This window comes from Canis lupus, chromosome 22 (genome assembly GCF_011100685.1).
Source record: "Canis lupus familiaris isolate Mischka breed German Shepherd chromosome 22, alternate assembly UU_Cfam_GSD_1.0, whole genome shotgun sequence".
Lineage (NCBI taxonomy): Eukaryota > Metazoa > Chordata > Mammalia > Carnivora > Canidae > Canis > Canis lupus.
The window spans coordinates 7,180,803-7,198,701 of record NC_049243.1 but is presented as its reverse complement, the minus strand read 5'-3'; the positions used below and the strand labels follow the sequence as shown (position 1 = coordinate 7,198,701).

Below are 17,899 nucleotides of genomic sequence, written 5' to 3'. Positions count from 1 at the left end.
CGGGCAATGACGAGAAAACCCACAGCTGCCTGGGAGCTGCTTGGAAGAACCCGCGACAGATTGGAAGGGGAGAAGAAAAGGTCATGGTAGAGTCAAGGATGACTGGAGCTCCCCGCCTGAGGAGAGGGCTGATGGCTGTGTTTAGGTTGCCAAGACAACAGGCCTAACTGGCGGCCAGGGAGGCTACAGAGTCTCTGTGATTCCTCCACTCTTGGTTATGAAGTGCAGACCTGATCTTCCACTTAAAAGTACAATATGCTGCTCTGTTATATGAGGGGTGTTTATCCGCTGAAATGACTCCCCCCCCATTTGTCCCAGAACGCTGCAGGTTGCAATCATGCTTCAGAAACACATGCTTTACCAAGGCTCCTAATGGAAACAAACATCTGCAACACCTAATCCAAGCCTATTCACAGGAAAGGTAATAAATAAAAATAATCTAACCTTTAGCATTATGCAGGATTTCTTTAAACACAGAGAACCTTGGAGCAGAGATCTACCTTTCCAGTTGAGAATGCACTACATATTTTTCTCTTGGAAACTAAAGATACTACATATAAATTTGAAAACATATATTTCTTCAAAGTATTAATTTTTAAAGCGGCCAAAATTGCTAACAACCAGGGAAAGTACCGATTTATAAATTATGTTCTCGGCATATAGTATACATTGTGAATTTGCATGCATATTAAATGCAAATAACCAGAAGAGCATAACATTAAGGCTTTAAATTTATATGTGCAAAAGACAGTAAATTCTAACATTAAAATTCTTTCCAGAAAATATTAACTCCCCAAATCCCACGTGATTGTCACACAGCCAGCAGAGCAGTTTCGCCGCAGGGCTTGAGAAGTCAATAACCTATAACACCCATGCCCACCTCACTCACCAAGCACTGCAGGTAGGATCATGTGGCATTGTGTAGGACCAGAATAAAGGTGCTCTGGCATTGCCCAGCTATTCACACAAAATTTTTAAAATAATTCAACATAACAGAGGTACTCCTAAAACTGCCACCATAGAATCACAAGATTTCAAGGGAATCTTTTTCCAGTGTAAAGATTTTAGGTTGAGGAAATGAGGCAAAGTATGGCTGACTCTGCTCTCTTGGTGTAGTAAAAATAAGAAACTTCTGATGGTAAAATTTTATGCATCAACTTGGTGGGCTACGGTGCTCAGTTATGTGGTCCAACATTAGTACAGATGTTGCTATAAAGGTATTTTGTAGATGTGATGAATATTATTTATCGGTTGACTTTAGGTAAAGGAGGTAACCCTGCATAATCGGAGCGGGCCTCTTCTAATCAGTTGAAGGCCTTAGGAGCAAAAACTAGTTTCCAGCAGGAATTCTATCTGAAGACTATAAACTTAGAAATTCTGACTAAGTTTCCAGCCTGTCAACTGACCCTATAGATTCCAGACTCAAGGCTACATCAATTCCTGCTGTTCCCTATGAGTTTCAGACTTGCCAGCTCCCACAATTACATGAGTTAATTCTTTAAAATAAATCTTTTCTTACATAATATACATACACACACACACACACACACACACACACGTGTATATAAGTGTATCTATTAATTTGGTTTCTCTGGAAAAGCCTGACACAAGGTTCAAAAGCATTTCCAGTTTAGAACTAACAACGTGTACAGTATTACAATCCATCCCGGTGGATAGGTGAGTGTTGCTTGATCTTAATTACAATGGAAAAGTGAATGTTCTCTTTTTTAAATTTGATACATAATTGACACAGTGGTTTTAGGTGAACAACATAATCATTCAATATATGTATATATTGTGAAATGATCACCATAATAAGTCCATTTAACATCATTACACATAATTACAAATTTCTTTTCTCGCAAAGAGAACTTTTAAGATCTCCTTTCTTGGCAATTTTCAAGGACACAATTCAGTTTTGTTAACTATAGTCACCACACTGTACGTGACATTTCCAGGACTTAATTGTCTTTTAACTGGAAATTTGTACCTTTTGACCATCTTCGCCCAACTGTTTCAATAGCTCCACCCCTGTAGAGCACAGAGTTTTCTTGAAAAAATTCCTGATTCCCACTTAAAGAATTTTCATGGTTCAATCTAGGAAGAATAGAGTGAACTGGATTTGTAAAAGGGTAAGGGCTCATGAAAATCTCTCTGGCAGCTGAACATCTGCTTGGCCATGTCGGTTTTGGGACTTGCCTTGCTGTATTTTTATTGTGAATTCTCTGTGGATGCTCAGTCTTGGGGAACAGCACCGTCCCCTAATTCATGACCTAAAAGCCCAATTCATACTGTCGGCTCTAATGAAGCTAGTTCTATTTCAAGTTTAGATCAAACAATTTCATGGGTTTACCGCCACCCTGACCGCTCCTTCTCTGGCTTCTTTTCTCCCTTGGCCTTCTCACAAAGCATTCACAATGTTTGCTTCCAAGCCTCTGCTCTTCCCTTCTCTCTGTGACACGGAATGCTTATCCACACACCCAGATCCAGTTACTGTGTATGCACAGAGGATCTGCAGGCTTGTGTTCCCTTCCCTGACCACTAACTCTCAGCACACTCCTTTATTTACTGCTGCCTGTAGGGTCTCCCGGGAACTGATGGAATTAGGAGTAGGGTCAGAGTACCTCCAAATGAGAACTGATCAACTTTTAACAAATTCCTGTCTTTTGAAATCTGTTCCATTTCCACTGTTCCATGACTTGCAAGCTCAGAAGAGAACTGACACATTCCAGAAAGCATTTGGACATTTCTTCTGGATACCCTGCCTTTTTTTTTTTTTTGGACCTTTAGGGACTGGAGGGGTTCTCCAAGGCCTCCAAGGCAGCAGCCCTGTCTTGAATGAAAGTTATCTGTAACTTCTCTTTCTCTTCTGTCTTCTCTGTGAATCTTGTCACCAAGTCCAACTCCTTCTCCTTTTTCCTTCCTCAGATGCAGCCCTTCATCATGCATCAGCCTTTTCCTCTTCTGAATTATTTTATAACCCACAGCAAGAACCATCTCTCCCAAATGTCATTTGATCATGTCACTCGTTGCCAAATATTCCAAATGTTTCTTCTGAAATTAAATTTCAGCCCCAGATTTAAAAGTCCACTGGCTGACTCTCTTCTTTCTCTGACTCTCCATCTTCCCAGCTGGGCCCTGTTCCTTTGCCTTAAACCTGTCTGCTGTGGCCTCTGCTGTCCAGACAGTGGGACCAACAGTTCTGTTCCACTGTGCCTCCCCATAGTATGTTCCTGCTCTCCTTTGAATCTCCACTCAAAACAGACACCTCTGCTCATTTCTCACTGGGCAAATTCAAGAGCTAATGGGTTTCCTTGATCCCACATCCCAAAAAACTAACCGTGGTTTTCCACCATTTGATTCAGATCATAAGGCCTGGACTCACATCCAGCTCACACCCAGGAATCCTGGGGCAAAAAGTTTATAACTCCCTGAGTAACCATTATCTTGACTTCATCCAAAAGCACCCCTATTTTTTTTACCATTCTCATAATGAGGTCTTAAATGAGAAGCCTCCCCCAGATTTAACCTTTCCTCTCGGCAAATTCCCTTAAACAGGTAAATTTACCCACGCAAGTATTATTAGGCAAGCATATCAGAATATGTTTCCCATTGTGATTTATGCACATGTAACATACAGGTATGGATATATTTTTGGAAAATTGTTTTTTAAATATTTAATAACCATTAAATGGGTAAAATAATACTCTGCTCCTTATGGAACAGTGAGAAGTCATTCTAGCACTTTTTTCAAGTATTTGCAATTGTAATCAGTAATGTGGGCAGAAAGAATGCCAATGTTTTTCAATCATCACTGGTAAAAATGTAAATTTTTAAAAATTAAGACTCTAAAGTTCACCTGAATTAATCTACTGCTAATGCAAGCTGGGACTATTTCCTGGGATTTTGAGTGGCTTAACATCATCAAGACATGTCACAAGCCTCATCCAAATTATTCAGTGCACACCATGCATTATTCTGCACATCTCAGAAGATGAAACAGGGAGAGGCAATGAGAGTGTCTGAAGAACAAAAGGAAGAATGAAGCACAGAGACCTCAGGCTAAAAGTATAAAACCCTTGAGAGGGTTTTAAGGACATATTAGATGTCTGAAAAATGAGAATAAATCAGCAGGCCCATTAACTGAGCAGCGAATTAAAGCGCCATTGTTTCCAATTTCAGCTGTGAATATGGAAGGCACCAAATGGACCACGCTCTCCGTCCTCTCTGCATTAGGAGAGAGTTCTCCACTATGTATTCTCAAGTGCCTTTCTTCTTTTCCAGCTAATTTAGTGAAAGAGTGACTATCCATTTCCTAACTCTTCTCCTAAAACATTATTGCTAACTTCCCCAGGATCATGTTAAAGGGACAACAGGAAAACAATCAACTGAAGATTCAAAACACAAGCTATATTCCCTATTAATTTCAACTTTCCCTTCCCTCTTTATTAAAAAATGAAGTTTGCTATCTTCAGATGTACTGTCTTTTCCCTTATCTTGACTTTGAGACAAAATGATAAAATACAGCGTATAGATAATCCACAGACTTTGTCTCCTCTGAAGTAGACCGTATTTCACAACAGCATACATTTCATTGTCTCATCTCATGAAAACAGAGTTTAAAGCACTTCTCCCCAGTGCCTTTGATAAGACAAAAGGTCTGGACAATCTAATAGTAACACATGAGAGATGTTTTTCTTTTAATTAGTTTGTACATATACCGATGTATGAATAACACAGCTTCAACTGTTAAGTTCCACTAGATCCAGAGGTTAACTGCTTTCAGCTCTCTAAGTACTGATTTTGGACCCTGCTTCCACATCTGGAAATCAGTGCTTTCCAACAGGTAGCAGGTCTTGACACACTGCTGGGCTATGAAATGGTTCCAAGTTTGCCACAAGGTAATGACACTCCTTAACCCCAGGGAGCCAAGTGGGGCCTGGGGCCACTGGCACCTCTGGTCAGGTGACACTGGTCAGTAGCTTTGCCAGAGTCCAAAGGCGTAGTACTCCCTGCTTGGCTGGGAGGCATTAAACATGTCCATGAACCCCCACTTCAATAGGCTGATGCAAAAGGTACCCTTGCACTTCCTGGAGAAGTGGCCTGTAAAGCTGCTGAAAGAGCTTGGGAAGAGGGACCTGGTGGGCAAAGCTACAGATGACATCTCCCCAAATTCTCTCCTTAAGGGTTTCTAATACCTCCCTCCATTTGGGGCTAATGTGCTTTTTAATTGGCAACCAGGCTACCTATGGGATGCCTGTTCATACATCGAACATCCATCTTAACCTCATCATTTTTAATTACTTTGCAGGAAAAAAAATTCAATGGAGACTATCAGGGTATTACATTTATATACTAAAGAAAAGAATTAAAGCTATTGATTTTTTACATTTTTAACTTTTGTAAAATTTGGGATAGTGGTAAAATGGCTTGAAATTTTTTTATAAGTCATACTTGTGTAGTATCTAACAGTAACGAATAAAAATTCAGAGAATCACTAGAATCTTGATAAAGAAGTATGTTTTAAAAAAAAGAAGTATGTTTAGCTACTTTAGGCATATAAGACATATTTAAAAAGTAATGTTCATAAAAGCAAGCTTAGGTTTCTCATTAGAAAATCTGAAAAGATTCTATTTGGAAGTTTCATATCTATTCAACATTCTCCGAATGGATGTTCTGAGCTAGCTGCATTATTAAGTATTAGTTTCTATGTGTGCCATAATGAGACAAAATTGATAAGTGATTTAAATAACATGCTTATAGTACTATTTCTTGTTTTTTCCATTTTAGGTACTGCCTATTGGCTTCCCAGTGAGAAAGATGAGTGTTAGCATTCTTTCATACACATATACATGTCCCATGTCCCCATCCCTTCAGAATTCCACAATTTTGGTTACTCTAAATGTCAATTTTTAGATCATTATAGCCAGTAGTAGCTGAATCATGTAATTATGATTACATTTCATTTTCTTACTTTTTTGTCTTTCCTAGAGTTTAATCACTGTTACATTTAATTTGGGTTAGTTTCCTACATATCATGAGGTTACCCCCAAAGCTTCCCCCAGACTTCCAACTCTCATCTCCACACAAACACAAAAACTGTTTTATCAGTTTCTCTATCATGAGCAAATCTCTCCTGAAGCCCTCTCCCTACCCCAGCTTAGATCAGAGGATCTAGTCCTGTTGCCCTCCTGGTTCTTGTGTTGGTCCTGTCTCTGGGATCCCGAGTCTTCTTATTGGCTTATCCTGTCATTCACTGGAGCATATCATAATTTTGTACAATTCCATGAAAATGTATTGGTTGTATATTTTAATTGGAAATTGCTATCTTTGGCTGTGGGAAATTTTGTTAAATTATTCCTTTGATAATTTTCTGTCCTCCATTTTCTATATTCTCTCAATCTGGTGTTACTATTTTTGGACATTGGATCCCATGGACCAATCCTACACATTTTCTCTTTTTATAGTATTTTCTATTCTTTTTCTTTTTACTCCACATTCTAGGACATTTGCTTACATGTGTCTCCCAACTCTTATAAATTCTATTCTGTTTCATGGTTTTATTTTATTTTATTTTATTTTATTTTATTTTATTTTATTTTAAGATTTTATTTATTTATTCATGAGAGAGAGAGAGAGGCAGAAGGAGAAGCAGGCTCCATGCAGGGAGCCCGATGTGGGACTCGATCCCGGGATTCCAGGACCATGCCCTGGGCTGAAGGCAGGCGCCAAACCGCTGAGCCACCCAGGGATCCCTGTTTCATGGTTTTAATACATACTTTACCTCTCTGAAGATACAGATGATTTCTTTTTTAAGATTTCTTCTTCCTGCAAAGGTTCAGTTTCCTCCAAGAGGCTTTTTAAAATGTTTGCCTGTTTTAGTTTCTGTCTCTCACAATACTTTTCATAAATGTCTAATGATCCTTGGCTGTATGCTGATATTTAGAAGCAGGGAACTAGAAAGTCAACAGTAAGGTTGGTTTGGGGTTTATTTTAGGTTTGTTCTAGTTAGGCCTCTTCTTTGGGGGAACCCTCGATGTCAGCATCCTTGAATTTTATTTTTAGGTCACAACCCCAGAGAAGTCTCCTGGAGCCTCCTTTCAGGTAGGGTATCATCCTGGCTGCCTTCAGGCTAAGAGATATAGAGAAGGTGGCTGTGGCTCTCAGAATTTGGTAAATCAATACGATCTCCCTGATTTCAAAACCTTATAATACCACTTTAAACTTTTCCTGATATCTGCAAATCTAGAAGCCTATTTTATCACTTCTACAAGAAAAAAATAATCTCGATTCCTCTGTTGGGGGAGAAGAGGGTCAGTTACCTGCTTCCATACAATTGGGGAGCAGATCTGAACTTTTAACCAAATATTCCTAATCTTAACCCTGTCTTCACTCATTTCCAACGGGTTATTTTTTCTGAAAATTCCTGAGCTTTTGCAGGTTTCACTAGTGGAAGCTGGGCTACTTCTTCCTCTCTTCTGCTAGATTAAAATTCTGCTTTCTCAGGCCTGTTCCATAAGCTACCACTCATCCATCTGTATCCCACATTTCCAAATGCTGTGGCTGTTGCCTGTTTCTTTGTTCTTATAAATGTGTGCTTTAAAAAAAAATTCCCTTAAAAGTCACTTTAATGGAATTTCAGGAAGGCCCAGGAACTAAATAAAACATGTACTCATCTTTAATCTGAAAACTATCAATCCCTTTTCCTCTTTTCACATTGAAATGGGCATTACTCAATTTTTCTTCACCATTAAGACAGTAAGGTTCAATATTCAGGAAGAAGAGGAGAAGGGAAAATAGCAATCAGGGTTTAGGTGGAACTGAATTTGATGATTGCATGCTCTTATAAACAAATATATCTTATTGTCCTAGCAGTGTGTTGGGCACTGTAGGAAATAAAATTATGTCCCTATTTCAGAACAGCCTATAAAAATTCTTAAAAAGGTTAACTATTAAAGAGGTCCTTGAATTGATAATTAACTAAAATGAGAATATGCAGAGGAAAAAAACTGCCAGGCAAAAGAGTAGAATAGTGAGAGGCAAGCCCAATGGAGGAAAAAGGGCTAACACACAGCTTTGAAAAATAAACATTATAAACATTTCTTTTGTGGAGTCTGCATAATGCCTATTAGATATAAAGTGATCAATTGATTGAAGAATGAGATATTTTATGCAGATGAAGGCTGCTGGTATAAGAAAAAAAAAAAGTTCTTCTCCTTTAAGTCTTTATTCGTATTTTTCACCATAGTTGGCCATAAAGATTTGAAATAATTTTTTTTAAATACCAGTTTAGTGCACTGCAACTTTATGAAAAGAGATACAGTAAAACATCGTATTTTTTCAGTGATGTTCTGGTTTTGAAGTTATAGTCTTCTACAAATTGAAAACACAATTATTATTATTATTATTATTATTATTATTATTATTATTACTACTACTACTGGAATAACTTCAGGTAAAACAACTTTGTGCACTTGCAGCTCTCTAGTTCCTAACACCATTTATCTCACTGAAATAATTGCTTTCATAACACAGGTTTTGATAATGCACAATCTTAAGGAATATAACTATTGCCTGAAGCAGAATTGACTCTTAATTGGATGCATATAGCTATGAGAGGAAGGACTCCAACGAGAATACTGCACATGTTCAAAAACGAAGACAAATCTGTCCTCTCCATCGGATCTGGGTAGGAGGCTGTGGGAAGAGAAGTGTAGCTGAGAGGTGCAGATATTGAATGCAGAAGCTTCTCAAAGCCATAAAGTGGGAAATGAACTCAGAAGTACAATGAGCCCAGCAGTGCCTGGGTGGCTCAGTCAAGGCTAAGCAACCGACTCTTGGTTTTGGCTCAGATCATGATCTCAGGGTTTCTGAGAACAAGCCTCATGTTATGCTCCATACTCAGCATGAAGTCTGCTTTGAGATTCTCTCTCTCTCTCTCCCTCTCCTGCTGCCCCTCCTCCCACTTGTGCCTACCTTCCCTCTCTAAAAAAAAAATAAATAAATAAATAAATCTTTTTTTTTTTATTAAGAAAAAGGAGGAAGTACAATGAGCCTATAACTTTGTAGACAAAGAGGAGAAACTGAACAGGGATTAACTACATGAAAACAATGTTTCATAAAAAAAAAAAAATCTTCCAGTACACTATGGGGCAGAGAGTCTAGCCACAGAAGGCAGCTCGGATCCTAAGTCATGCAGAGGTCCCAGGTCACGTGAGGCTGGCCTGGATGGCTTGGCAGTAGAAATGTGAGAGACTCACTTCAGAGATCAATGAGACTGAGGAATCCACATTTACAGTCCTGCAGACAGAGTCAAGCAAAAGGAACGGACTGAATTAGAACTGACCAAAGGGCTTACACTGAAGGTGTTCTTAAACTAAATCCACGGTATCATTTGGTTTTTAATTCAAGAAACATTTACTGAGTATCTACTATGTGCAAGGCATACAGTCTTTTCTCATCATTTGTCTCATTATCTTATAAGCTGAATGTAAAAAAATCCCGTTAATTGATTTCACAGACTGATTGATGTCCTTCTGTAAGAACAACAGATTGATTTTTTTATAGACAGCAATACTAATTCTTCCATTATGTCCTTCTCTTTCTGTGCACATGGTCCAATCGACTTTAGGGCCAACTCAATACAAAGAGCAGAAGAAAGGCATTAAGAGAACAAGGTCCATTAGGCCCAATATTGCCTCAATTACTTTAATTCCATTATTCCTGTTCATATTACTTCTTTAATCAATATCTTCTTTCAGTTATTCATGTTTACCCTTTTCAAAATCACAAGTAATAGGATTATGGTCTTTTGAGCTCAGTAGCAACAGACTTTCATAAATATATTTCTGAATGTGTGATTGTCTCCAGATCTACAATTGAGGAGTCTGAAATTGAATCAGACCTTCCAGAGGCCATCTCATATAAAGATGCAGAGCATCTTAATGCAATATAGGTGCTTTTACCTGTTAGGTCATTTGTCATTCCCTGTCAAGACCACTCACATATGGTTTAATGGCTTTCTAAGCGTCTTCTTCCTGTGTCTAAGCTCTAGGGTCATGTAACTAGTTTTCAGAATGGATCTCTTTTCTGTACACATTCCTGCCTTTTGTTGAATGTAATCCTTCTACCTTCCACTGACAGTTTTTCTGCCCTGCAAGAGTTTCATCTGGACATTACATTAACCACTACCTCTTCCATATGACAATTAATCAATCCCTCAGTTCCAGCTCTGTAAGAGCCTTACAAATTAAAGGAACGCTGTTCCTCTCCATTCCTTTTAACAAACATCAATGCAGTGCCTACTATATGCAAGAAGTTGCTCTTTTCGCACAGACAGGATACTTAATAGGTGGGTGGCCCATCCCAGTAACACACAGTGGTCCCCTGAAAGTAATAAAAATAACATGGGATTTAAAGAAGCATGTGAGATTGTGATGTGAAGTGTCCCTCAGAAGTTCTCCTAGACTTCAGAGGGGGTAAAATTACATATGAGTGGAGAAAAGCTTCATAAAAGATATAATTTGAGTGAGATCTTGGAGGGTGGGAGGATTTTGAAAAAGGAAGCTAGAAAGAGAAAGGGATAAAATGTGTATGAAAAGTAATGCAGCAAATCTAGCTGAGGTCAAGGATTTTTCAGAGTAAATACAAGAGAAAAATGGCTAAGACCCTCAAGTGACTGGTTAGGAAGGCCTGACTTCCCCTGGGAAGCAATGAGACCAGGGAAGAGCTTGGCAGGAGATGAGGTCTTCTTAACATAGCCTCATCACCACATGCATGATGAACTGCAGGCAACTGCAACTCGTAGACATGAGACAGGAAGAAAGGCTCAGCAACACATAAGAAGACCTTCAAGATGTGATTCCTGCCTCCCCACCTAGCCCCACATCCTCCTTCCCACTTTGTGTCCCACCATCACTCAAACGTCAAGGAGCATACACCCTGCCCTGCATAGTTCTGTGCTAAGCCACCCATCCTCTGTCTCCTTTGGAATGTTCTCTCTCCACCACACTAGTCCATTGGGCAGTGTTCTACACCTTCCAATCTCAACTCAAATACTAACTTCTCTATAAAACACTTCCTGACTGCCCCAAGCCAAATCAGTAGCTCCTTTTGCCATGTGTAAGGTATACTTACTGTGTACCTCCATCAGAGCAATTATTTTCTCAGAATCCTCTCCCGACTAAAGTATAAAACCCTTGATATTACCCCCAGAGCAACTTTTGGCACATGTGGGAAGGACAATGCATGAATGAATGAATGAATGAATGAATGAAGTGAATAGTTGTAGGGACAAACAAAAGAAAAAGACTAGAAAGGGATGGTCATAGATGAAAAGGAAAAGGAAAGTAAAAATATGAAGGAATTATAGAAACCTGAAGAGCTTAGTAATAACTAAATGTAGGGTAAGCAAAGCAAGGAGAATGCCAAGTTTCTGAGTTTTCTGCCAGAAGCCCAATGCTCTTCCTCATTGCTTTTACATTATCAGCTTAAAAACACTGAACATAAACTCATGGATTTAAAAGAAGGAATCATCAGGAGATAGAGGCAGGGAAGAACCTTGACAGAACAAACACTAAGGTTCCTATTTTAACTCAGGTGCAAACATTTTATGAGAAACTCTGATAGATTTTTCATTTAAAGTACAATTTCTTTAATTAGAATAGTTTCTATGTACCATAAAGACACTCTAATTTCGGAGGTATAAAAAACTACCATGTTAATGACAAACTAAAAGGACACAGAAAATCATGTCCCCTTTTTAAAAATCAGAGTTTGGGGATCCCTGGGTGGCTCAGTGGTTTAGCACCTGCCTTCAGCCCAGGGCATGATCCTGGAGTCCCAGGATCGAGTCCCACATCAGGCTCCTTGCATGGAGCCTGCTTCTCCCTCTGCCTGTGTCTCTGCCTCCCTCTCTCTCTCTCTCCCTCTCTCTCTCTCTGTGTGTGTGTGTCTATCATGAATAAATAAAATCTTTAGAAGAAAAAAAATAAAAAAATAAAAATAAAAATCAGAGTGTAACAGTGAATATATTATTATCAATTCCATATAAGTCTTACATCTGAATTTTCAAGGATCTCAGATTAGTGAAATTAGGGAATGCAAAATGGAAGTGGCAAACAGACTAAGCAACAATAAATTAGGTTTTAGTTTTCAAGGCACCAGAGGTTTTATTTCCCATATTTTTTCTCTTTAACAGTAGAGAAGTTTTTGGTACACATAAAATAACCTAACTATTAAAATAGGATTAGAATGTTATAATGGTAGTAGTACATACTTTAGGGTACACAGCAAGATATTTAAAGACAGTTTAATGACTAAAATGCAATTGCTCACTGAACTCTACATGTAATTGTCAAAGGGCTATTCCATCATCACTCTGACTTGAGCATCGTGTGACAATATAATTTGGTTGTTTTAATGTTTTTTTAAGTAGGCACCTCACCTGGCGGGACCTGAACTCATGACCCTGAGATCAAGGCCCGAGCTGAGATCAAGCATCAGACACCCAATCGACTGAGCCACCCAGATGCCCTGGTTGTTTTAATTTTAATGAAGCCCTACAGACACTCTCACAAACCAAACAAGAAGAGTCACACGTAAGTTATAGAAGGCCTCTAATCAAGGGTAGTAGGCTTTTGAACAAAATGGAAAAGAAAAGTAAGCAGTGGAGACACCAGGATGAAGTTATACGTCGTTATATAGCATCCAGCGGAACCGTGCCTGCGTGCAGCACACACTCCATAAATATCTGTCATTTGATTTACCAATTTTCTTCGGACTAATGTCGGTGTGAAAAATGGTAAAATGAATTTTATTTTCATTTTCATTTTCCACTGCCTGTCATCATCTTATAAATCCAGGCTGTCGAGGCCAATGCTATCACTTGGCCATGGGAGAGGCTGCAGCCCCACCCTCAAGAACATGAAAGCTTCCATGGGATTGAGAAGATTGTAAATGAATTATTCCAGCCCACCTGCTGGGCAGCTTTCAGGAAGGCCAGGGCCTGAGGCACTCAGTTACTTGTAGACCTTGGCCTGACAACATGTAGTACTAACTCACAGGCTCCTAAAGAAGAAGGGAATCCCTCCTGACCTTAGACTACTCTCAGCAGGAGGCTTCCTTTTGGTACGAAAAGGTAATCCTTTCCTGGAAGTAAGGTAGACATGGCCAGAAAGCTCCACCCTTACAGGAAATAGGGGCTTTCTAAATAGACATCTCTAAGGAATGGGTAATTTAAGTGCTACCTGGAGACCAGGATCCTCGTATTTTATCAACACTCGAATCTAAACACTTGAAAGAGAACTTTTAATAATTCTGAGCTAAGGAGCCATAGAGTGAGGGGGGGTGGGAAGATGACACAAGAGCAGATCTGTCTCAGTCTTCACAGATTAGTGAGAGGGAACAGAACGTTACATTTAATAAGTGCAAGGCAATGCAGCTGGGAGGGAAGAATAGCCTAAGTATGATTTAAATGGTATTGAATTAGCTGGAAAGATATCTTGATGTACTGATAGAGGCGGCATGTAAATTGGCAGTTCAGCCTGAAATGAGAAGGCACGGCTTGCTCACACAGAGGACTCTATTTTATAAAAGCTGTGTTTGCTATTACGTTTAAAGGAAAAACCTTAGCACATTCATGATGTTGTTTAACTTGGACTATCCTGAAATGAAGAATTCACTGAAGCCAAGGGTCAGATCAGATACCTGTCTACCTCTGATCGCTGCACTTTTTCTTTTTCAACTTCAGTTTGACCAGGGCCATTATGGTCTTTGTCATCACTCATTCAACCAATATTAAGCAGTTTGTGCTAGGGTACCAAGATGAGTTAAGTCTCCTTCCTTCAGATAGTGTGATGGCTTTTGAAATGTGATGTTGAGGTCCTAATCTCTCATTCATGTAAATGTGACCTTATTTAGGGGTTAGGGTTATTTTCAGATGGTCAAGTTATGATGAAGTCATTAAAGTGGTCCTAAATCCAAATGAAAGGTATCCTTATAAAAGGGAAATTTGGGGGCAGCCCTGGTGGCTCAGCGGTTTAGCGCCGCCTTCAGCCCAGGGCGTGATCCTGGAGACCCGGGATTGAGTCCCACGTCAGGCTCCCTGCATGAAGCCTGCTTCTCCCTCTGCCTGTGTCTCTGCTTCTTTGTGTGTGTGTGTGTGTATATGTGTGTGTGCCTTTCATGAATAAATAAATAAATAATCTTTTAAAAAAGTGGGGGAATTTTGAACACAGTGATAGACACACATAAAAGGAAGACCATGTGAATGCACAGGGAGCAGGATGGCCATCTGTACACCAGAAACACTGAATGCTACCAGAAGCTAGGAGAGAGGCATGGAAGAGATTCTCCCTCACAGCTCATAGAAGAAACCAACCTCGCTATCATCTTGATTTCACACTTCTGGCCTCCAGAACTGTAAGATGACAAGGGTCTGTTGGTTAAGCCACCCAGCTCGTGGTACTTTGTTATAGCCACCAGAGGAAAGTAATATAAATTGAGTCATGAAAGAAGTGAGGCCAACAAGATTTCCAGTCAATAAAACTCTCTGAGTAAGTCTTTTTACACTGGACCACCGATCACCACCTTCTACAGCAGTTCCATAAATGCCATCAAAGAAAAAGATGATTTATATCCTATATTAAGGCTGACCCAATGGGAACTGTTTAATCCTCTAAAAGGATGATTAGAAAGAAACAGAAGCAATAAAGGTTAATGGAAAATTAATCTTGGTGACCTATTTGGGCAAATCAAAGTTGTGGGACATGCATTTATTTAAAAAGAAAATGCAAAGAATATTTAGAACAGCAACTCCAGATAAGGGGACAGAGATAAGACTTTAATTAGAAGAGTTTCAATATTCACATATTTACATAAATGTTGAAAAGATAAAAGCCTTCTGATAGGGTAATAAAGATGAACAAAAGTAATAATTCCACATTAACTCTGCAAAAAATGGGAAGAGAGTTTCCATGACTAGTCCTGTTCCCCGACTGGCTGTTTACAGAAGCCCTGTTGTAGGTATTTTGCAGATGCTCCCCAAATGCATGCTAGTTCACTGAGCTCACCTATGACAAGCCCTCTGCACCCCAGGCATAAGTGAGTGAAACACACATAAGAGAATGATGTCAATGGTATAATTAAGCTGAATCACCTCTCCTACAGTGACAAACAACATGCCATTATCCTACTTGTCGCTCCCTGGAAACACCATCCCTTTACCTGAGCATGGTGAGCTCTCTTTCCTCCACGTCTTATAGAGATGATATCATGCTGGCTGCAGAGACCTGTAAAATAAAGGCCATCTTGTTAGAAGAAACTCTGAACACCAATTTCAGAGAGCTGTTTGAACGTATGTAAGCAGATGCAAGGTTTCACTTGCAAAGTTTGAGCTGAACACTGCCCTTTCCCTATTCCTAGCCATTCCAACTGACTGCCCCTGGAGAACGTCCCTGCATGGTGCTAACCTGGTAACAATCACTAAATGTAAAGGTCTTATCATAAACACACCCCAGGAACTGTCAATCTTCCAAAGAATATTTCTGCTTTTAAAGTAGTCCTTGTTGCCAAAGTAGCTCCATCAGGGCTCATGCAAGAGCGAGGGCCTCCCAAATCTACAAAAGCCAAATAAATAAAGCTGTATATTAATTAAAGGCAGTACAACTTAAAGTATCATTCCAAAGCAGTTTGGGGGGCTGACCAGTACAGGATTACCATTTTTAAGTGTGAGATGGCCTTCTTGCAAATTTTCTAAGATGAAATAACCGTTAGATACTTACAAGTTTTCTTTCAGAAAATCTGCTGTTGTGCAAACCATAAAAATGCAACTACACATTTTCATAGGATAAATCCCAACTTTATTTTCTAGAAAGTATTTTCAAGTCTTATTACTCAAGTTAGACCCATGTACCAGCAACATCAGCATCACCAGGGAGCCTGAAATATCGTACCTGAGCGCCTACCTGAGACCTACTGAAATAGAATCTGCATTTTACCAAAACCATTAGGTTATTCTGAAGCACATTTAAAGTCTGAGAAGTATGGTTCCGAAGTGCATTATGCATCTGGCCTGTGATTACTAGAATCACAAGAAATAAGCTGCCTGAAACTTCTAAGACTGTCCTCTGGTGTCCGGGAGTTAATGAAATCACAATCCCTTTACTACAGTTGCATGAATCTGGGAATCTACTGAACTCCCCAGTAACCACTTCCTGTTGCCTAAATCAACTTTTCATTTCCAGAACATGTATGCTAATTGTAAACTGATATCTAAAAGCATATCATACTTCTAGAAGGATTTTGTTTTATAGTCAAAAGACCAGCAGTGGGGGCCATTCATTCATTCATTCTATAACCGGTTATTGAACATCTCGTTAGGTGATCCATAATAACAAACATTGCACAAAGAGCCCAAAGTGGAAGGATAGAGTTTTTAAACTGAATTGTAGGTCTAACATGGAAAGGTCAGCCCAGGAAACCAGGTTGCAGAGGTGGGTACAAGTGCACACTGGAATCCTAGGAAGACTTCCTGAACTCAGCTTTGAAAAAAATAAAAAGATGAAAGATTTTTCAAAAAGTAGCCTACCTAAGGCACATTGAGTGTAGGGTTAGGTTAGGCAAGTACCTAGACCAGCAACGAGAGTCAACTATCTCACTTAGAAAAAATACTGGATTATGATTTCACATAGGATTTTGGGTTTTTGTTTTAAAGTTTTATGTATTTATTCATGAGAGACACAAAGAGAGAGTCAGAGACACAGGCAGAGGGAGAAGCAGGCTCCCTGTGGGGAGCCAGATGCAGGACTCGATCCCAGAACCCCGGATCATGACCTGAACTGAAGGTGCCCCTTATAAGTTTTCTTTTTTTTAAACTTCTTCCAATATTTGTGTGGATGAGCTATAAATGTGGCGGCCCTTAGGGACATTTTTTTTCCCCTTTCAATCCTCCTACCTGTAGACAAGGAGGAATGGTAAACATCAAATGCAAGAAGCCCTAACTCAGAAGTCTGTGGAGCGCGGCAAGGGGGCAGGGATAGCAGAACCGTGCCTCCACATTTACTATTTGATCACAGAGAGTGTCAATGAAACCACCACCAGCAATTCAGGGACCATAAAGAGAATTGCATTAAAGTTAATACAGAAGTCAGGAATATGTCTCAGGCAAGGGACACTGGCTATTTGACAGGTGCACCGCTGAGAGCAATCGAAGGCTCTCAGTGTGGCCACCGTGTGCTCACCCCTCTCTGTGCCTCTCTCTTCTCTGTGCATTTAAATAGTTCTTATCCTTTCTCCTTGCCCCTCACTTACTCTGGTGATTTCTCTCATTCATCTTCCTTCTCCCTTAGTACTTCCAGGTGTACTCTAATCCAACTCTCCTCTTTTTCTTTTCAACCCGGCTGCTTCTCCACACCCTCCTTTTGTGAGAAGGAGATAAGGGACAGAAGCAAGGACAACTGAACATCTTTCTACTCTCTCCCCTTGATCTCTCTTCCCTTTGCTCCACTAATACCCCACACTTCTGTTCCCCTCTTCTACGCTCTCTTTCCTTTCCTAGAGTCAATCTCCGTTATCAGTATAGAGCCAGTTCTCCCAAGCACAGAGCTTAGAAATACGATAGAATTGCTGGCTTCTTCTACTGTCCCACTGTCATACTTGGAGTTTCCAGATTCTCCTAACCTGCCTGGGAAACAATTGAGAAGAAAAAAAAACTTTAAAAATGTAGTAATTTAGCATTTTCTTAGTTTTAAAATGTCGAACAATTATGGATTATCCAGCTGCTTTGCTGAATGGGTACAAAAATATAAAATATACTAGGCAAAAGGGTTTCATTTTACCCCTAGTTTTCCTTAAGTGCCATTCCCTCCAACCCACCATGAATCCAACCTTTTCATTAGTC

General features: G+C 39.6%; 1 protein-coding gene across 6 annotated transcripts in view; it reads right to left on the bottom strand.

Annotated features, from left to right (window-relative positions):
• The window catches only part of ENOX1 (ecto-NOX disulfide-thiol exchanger 1), a 554,610-nt gene that overhangs the window by 421,797 nt on the left and 114,914 nt on the right, over positions 1-17,899 (bottom strand). For 5 of the 6 annotated variants that reach the window (XM_038569621.1, XM_038569620.1, XM_038569619.1 and 2 more), the window contains one exon: positions 15,226-15,290. The gene's annotated coding sequence lies outside the window, so the exon portion shown is untranslated. Of the gene's footprint in view, positions 1-15,225; positions 15,291-15,513; positions 15,533-17,899 lie in introns of those variants that run through there. The other variant, XM_038569622.1, reaches the window with a different exon arrangement.